The sequence below is a fragment of the Globicephala melas genome, chromosome 13 (assembly GCF_963455315.2).
Source record: "Globicephala melas chromosome 13, mGloMel1.2, whole genome shotgun sequence".
Taxonomy (NCBI): Eukaryota; Metazoa; Chordata; class Mammalia; order Artiodactyla; family Delphinidae; genus Globicephala; species Globicephala melas.
The window spans coordinates 25,566,869-25,573,618 of record NC_083326.1 but is presented as its reverse complement, the minus strand read 5'-3'; positions in this window follow the sequence as shown (position 1 = coordinate 25,573,618).

The window sequence follows — 6,750 nt, the reverse complement described above, 5'->3', positions numbered from 1 at the left end:
TTGGATGAGATACTTGGTGTGTGAAATTTGAACAAAGCAAATCATACAATAATTGCGATATTTACAGTTAAAAGCCATGTCCTGTCTGTGTGCAGAAATCTCTGTGAGTCTGGGTCGGCCCAGCCTCCAGACTCCTTTCTGCTCTTCTCTGGCTGCATGTGTGTTCACTGTCACCTTATCTGGAGGCCCAGTTTGGTTTGGCTCCAGATCAGGGTGGGGAGCTCTGGTACTTGGGATAGTCCAGCATTGCTCTCAGGGACCAGGGTCCACTCCTGTGCCATCGGCATTAGCAAAGACAAGCTTTCATATTGTCCCTGCTCTCAGCGGGCCTTACCAAGTTCCTGGGAGGAGCAGGCATGGAAGAGAAGGCATAATGGTGGGGATCGTGCTGGACTTCTATGTCTGCTGTGTCCAGCTGCTCAAAGGCTGGGCAGGCTGGGGGAGGGCCAACAGGAGAGGAAGATGTTTATGCAGGAAGCTTGGCGTCAGCCTCAGAAACAGTAGAAAAAGATAACAAGGGATTCCCGTAGTGAGTGGGGGAGGGGGTTCATCTGGAGGCACATTTTGTAAAAGATCAACAGATGTTTGAGAACTTCATTGATCACGAAATCATTATGTAAGTTCTAAAACTAAATCACAGTCTTACATGTTTTTTGACTGTCAAATGTGAACATTTTCCATCAAGATAGAAAATGAAGCCCAAGTTGTAGGTGGGAATGATGCACCTGTCAGGGAAAGTCCTAAAAAATGGAGAAATAGGTAACCCTTGTATTCCTGCTTCTCTCTACTGTTCCCTCATGCCCGGGTATCTCTACCTAGTCACTCCTTTTTCCTACTAAGGCAGATGACGCAAAGAATCCCATAAGTCATGAAATTCTCTATGAACCAAACAAAGCCCATGTGAAGTTTGGAAGTAGAATTTCTTAAATAAAGGCTCGTTGTTTTAAGGAGGGTGGGTGGGCAGCGGGTCTTTCTGATCTCATGGGTGGTCTCTCCACATCTGGTAGTATTTGGCATCTTCTCGAGGACCAAGCTGAAGTTGACTCAAGGTTTCAGGTTGGCCTTGAAACAGTTATACTTCCAGGGGTGCGGCTGTGGGTTGACTCGCCCTTCATCATTCCCTTTAAAGAAGAAAGAAGCAAGTGAAACAAATATGCTTGTGTCTGCAGCGTAGGTCCTCCAGAAAAACGATGCAAAAGGTGCAATTGCAAAAATTTTACCTTCAATCCAAATTAATTTAAGAAACCATTAAAATGACATGTTGTCATTTTTAGATAAGAAAATTCTGTTTGTTTTAACATTCTTGGAGCCATGGGGGAATTCTAGAAATAACTGAACAATTAGAAGTTCTGGTAGAAAGAATTTACCCGATACTTTTAAGTAACATTTATCTTGTGGTGAACATTCAACAACTTTGAAAACTCTTGTTTCATTGTCCTAATATTTTATTGATAAACTGAATTTATTTCACCTTTATGATTATGCTTGTCATGTCAATAGCTCTTCAGGAAGAAGTCATTTGAGAATTATCAGATGGAAATATTTAATACATAAGTAATTGCATTACTTTCACATTCGTTTTCTCAGTTAACCAGTTCAGGAACAACAAAAGATTCATAATTATCTTGGAAGAAAACATAGGCATAGTTCTTTATGATTTTGGAGTAGGCAATGGTTTCTTAGATAATGATACCAGAAGCACGAACTACAAAAGAAGAAATAGATAAACTGAACTTCTTCCAAATTAACAACTTCTGTGTTTTAAAGGACCCCATCAAGCAAGTGAAAAGACAACACACACAATGGGAGAAAATATTTGCATATCATATTTAATGAGGAACTTTTAAAGAACTCTTACAACTCAATAAAAAATAACCCATTTGAAAAATTGGCAAAAGATCTGATTGTACACTTCTCCAAAGAAGATGTTCAAAGCCAATGAGCACATAAATGATGTCCAACAGCATTAGTCATTAGGAAATGAAAGTCAAAACCACAATGAGATAGCACTTCACACCCAGTAAGAAGGCCATAATACAAAAATCTGGTGATAGCAAGCGTTGACAAAGATGTGGAGAGATTGGAACCCTTGTGCATTGCTGGTGGGAATGTAAAATGGTACAGCCACTGTGGAAAACATCATGGCAGTTCCTTAAAAAACATTCCTATGATAAACCATAATGGAAAAGAGTATTTTTAAAATGTATATGTATGACTGAATCACTTTGCTGTACAGCAGAAATTAACACACCATTGTTAATCAACTATACTTCAATGAAAAAAAAAGTTAAACATAGAGTTACCTATGACCCCAAAATTCGATATGCTCAAGAAAATTGAAAACAGGTACTGATACAAAAACCTGTGCATGAATGTTCACAGCAGCAGCATTCATAATAGCCAAAAGGTGGAAACAGCCCAAGTATTTGTTCATCAACAAATGAATGGATAAAAGATGTGTTATATTCACGCAGTGTTGAATTATTTGAGAACAAAAAGTACTATGCGTGATACAACGTGGATGAACCTTGGAAACGTATGCAAAGTGAAAGTGTTACCGAACCCAGGTCCAGTTGCTCAAGGCTCGGAAGCCAATTCTTGAGAGACAAGTATTGGTAGGAAAGGAAAGGTTGCTTTATTTCGGAGGCCGGCATCCCGGGGAGAGGGTGGACTTCTGTCGGAGAACCAACTCCGGATGGCTGCTCAGGGGACAGGGGCTTTTAAAGGGGAGTTTCAGGGGGAGGGAGGGAGCAGAACAGCACAGTCTGTTCCGACAGTCATCTTGAAACCAGTAATGTGGTGGTCTGGTCAGCATCACCTTGGTGGTTTTAAGTACAGTTAATTTTTAGTTCCAGGGTTTGTTCCTATTTCTTTGAGGCCAGTTCTCGTAATTGTGGCAGCTCATGTCATGGCTTCAGTTTGGTCATCATGTAGTCATCCTCCCCCTGGTGGGGGGCTTCAATATCTGCAAAACAGCTCACAGGAGGTGGCTCAGAATATTATCCGCAGCCCTTAAGGAGGAACTAAAGGTCCTTGACTGTGCTTAATGATTAGACTATTATTGTCTGGTCTCCTTTCACTGTTTTCCTTTGTTTCTGCATTTTCTCACTTCTCTGATTAAACTTATTCTTTGGCTAAAGTTTTTCCACAGACAAAAGGCAGGCTGAGGACATGGTCGGGGGACAAGGACCGTAGGGTCCTGCTCTGTTTCGAAAGCAGTCCCAAAAGGCCACATATCGTATGATTCCATTTATATGAAATGCTCAGAGTAGGCAGTGGTTGCCTGGGGTTGGGGAGAAATGGGGAGCGACTGCTAATGTGTATGGGGTTTCTTTTGGTGGTGATGAAAATGTTCTAAAATTGATTATGGTGATGGTTGCCCATATCCGTGAATGTACTAAAAAACATTGAATTGTATAATTTAAAATGGGCGACCTTGTATGGTGTGGGATTATAATATAGTTCAATAAAGCAGTTATTTAAAAAATTCAGCACAAAGTAAACATCCCCTACCCCCAAGAAATTGGTCTTCTCCCATGTTCGTTGTCTTAGAAGCATCTGCCCAGTTCATGCCAGCAGCTGGAGTTCCTCACATCCCGCCCACCCACAGCATCACTTCCTGAAGTCAGCACTCTGTTAAAAGTGGCCTCCTGTAAGATGTGGGATGTGAAGCTAGAGAAGGGACTCTTGCTTTTTTACTTTATATTTTGTCCTCATATATTATTTGAATGAAAATGTTTGACTTTTGCAATTAAAAATAAGAAATAGCTCTAATGGTCTGTCTACTCTCTACCCAAATCCATCTCCCTTCTCCACCTGCAGTGTCACTGCCTTAGTTCAAGCCTTCAGCTCTTCTAAATTTTTGCTACAAATCCTCCCTGGCTTTTCCCATCTGGATCTGTTATTTCTATTCCATGGTGTATCTTTTAAAGCTTGTCCAATTCCTGGGACATAGGAGGTGTCTATTTGTTAACTGAATAACTAAAAAATGACTGATGTCCCTTAGCTGGTCTCCCACCTCACATCTCTATTTCTAATCTCTTATTCCCATTATCGGATTATTTTTACTGAGACACCACTTTGATATCACTCTTGCCCAAAAGCCTTGGCGATAGCGCCAAGTCCAAGGCGGTGCTGAAGGCGCTTGGCAAACTGCTCCTCAGCCTGGAAGGATATTGAGCTTTAAGAACTCCAGTTTTGTATATTGGAATACAGGTGCGTTTAGACTCTAGTAGTTTCTCAGAAGTGGCAAGAGGCGGAGAAAGACGTTATCTGACAAGCCCCTGATATTAGCATGTCAGATCCTGTTAGCTGGTGAGGCTAGGTTAGTACCTAGACCTTGGAGCCTGTCCAAAAATGGAGGGCGAGGGAGGGTGGAAGGTTATCAGTTGCAAACAGGAAGGAGGGCAAGGCTGGTTACACACCCAGAGGTCAGGAAAGTTCTAGGCTCTTGGAGCTGAGTCTGATTAACTTCTGCTAGTTACTCTTTATCTCTGCCGAGCTGCAGTAGCTCATGACTTCAGCAAACCTGCCCCAGACCTGAGCCTGTAGACTCTTCCAAGCTGGTAAAGTTTACTTGGCAGTAAGCCCAGTCCCTAAAAGCCTTCGTTTTAACTAAAACCTATAGGCTTTAGGGGCCCCAAGGGGCACTCTCCTCCTGGGAACATAGTGATTATTTCAGCGTTCAAGACTTACCCCTGAGGCCAACAGTAACTAGAGAAAGCATATTTCTCTTTCCTCTTGGTGTGAGCTTGGTCACTGATTTGCCCCGAGACGCTGAAGCACTAACTAACTCATAGGAGAATTCCCAGCATATACAGCTAGGAGCATCTCTCAGTGTTTTTGGCTAAAGTTTTCATATATTAGAACAAAATCCTTTCAGGGAAATCATGGGGTTGATCATTGCCTTTATCTCCAATGCTCTTCACTGCTTGTTATTTTTCAGAATCATCTCTCCTGGGCATTATGCCCCTCCTTGGTTGGTTCTCTACTTTTCAAGTTCAAACTGGATTCCATAACCCTTTCATTTCTCTTCTCATGAACCTGTTCCCTCCAGAGCCAATGTGTGGCTCTTTTCACCTGTGCCCCTATTCTGTTTAAAGCTCTCGCCCGCTGAGGGATTACAGAGGACCTATTCTTCCTCAGTTTGCTGAGTCACGCCAGGGGAAAAACACAACAGCTCTGATGCATTACATCTTTATAAAAATTAATTCCATAATGCTCATAGGATTTCCTTTCTTCCCTTTATGATTTTGGGTTGCCTGTCTCCTCTTCCTATTTTTAGAATGTAGTCGAAGCCCCTTTAACTGTATGGTTAGATGGTTGATTACTCAAAGTCGGGTAAAGTGGAACATCATCATTTTTTTTTAAGTTCATTCAAATGTTCATTCTCTTGTCCAGTGCTTTTGTTTGAGAACAGGTCCATTACATTCAATTAAATATTGTCATTGCAATTATAGATACAGCTACGATAAGCAGACCGGGAACTAACGCAACTGATAAACCTACATTTAACTAGTTAGAGTTGGGATGTGCAGGCACTCAGGAAGGCAGACTCAGTTGAGTGTATCAGTGTGTCATGGGCATTGGTTAAGTATTTCAAAGGATGAGGAAAGAGACAATCTGGTGACTAGATTCAGTAGAGATAGGCTGATAGAGCTCCTACTGTAATTTATACTGCTAAATCTAGCCTATTGATTCTCACCCATCTCAAGCTCAAATTGTAAATTTTCATTTATAACGTGTGTTGGTGTCATGTGCATTCTCATAATCAACTGCCGTCCTGTGACAGCAGTAGTTATCTGTCAGTGGGAGAAACCCAAAGGAAAGAGCTTTCTAGTAACTTCTGGCCCAGCTGAATAGCAATTAGGCTTAAATGAGTGGCACTTGAAGTTTGGGGCAGCTGATTTCAACTTTAAAAAGCAGCTCCAGCGGTTGTTAAACTCCCAGAAATTACATGAAATGTCCTGTTCGTGTGCATGTTTTTCTGAGAAGGGTATTAGTAAGTTTTCTTAAATTCTTAAGGGGTCTGTTATTCCCCAAGGATCAAGGGCCACTCGTTACATAAGTGTAAGAATGAAGGAAAAAGTGTTCCTCTTCACTTCAAAACTGTTGCCTAAAATCCATCCCCCAACTATGCATTGAGCTCTTGTTATGAGCCAGAACCATCTGGGCCTGGGGACCCAGCCCTGACCAGGACGCCACAGTCCCCGCCGTCTGGAAGCTTCATTCTGGTGGGAGGTGTGCAAATAACGGGTAAATAAAGACACATGCGTGGAACATCAGTGAAAAGTATTATGAAAAGAGTAAAGCAGGCCCTCTAAACGGAAGAGGAGTGTGATTTTAATTAGGTGATTAGGAAATCCTCTGTGAATTGGAGACATCTGGGTGGAGACCTGAAAGAAGTGAGGGAATGAGCCATGCAAATTTCTCACAAAAAGCATCCCCAAAATCAGGGATAGCAAGTGCAAAGGCCCTGAGGCAGCAGGGTGCCTGACATTTGAAGAAGAACGAGGAGGCCAGCCTGGCTTCAACACACATGATCTGATTTACGTTTAGAAGGATCCATCTGGAGATTATATGGGTGGCCAAGAGCAGGTGCCTAAGCCTAGGAGTAAATACATGTATTTATGAATACATTTTTATGTATTTAAATTTTTCAAAATGGGAATTTTAAAATTATAGTATTTTATATATATTAATAGAAAAATGAAACGACATATAAATCAGAAATCTATAAAAAGAAAATTT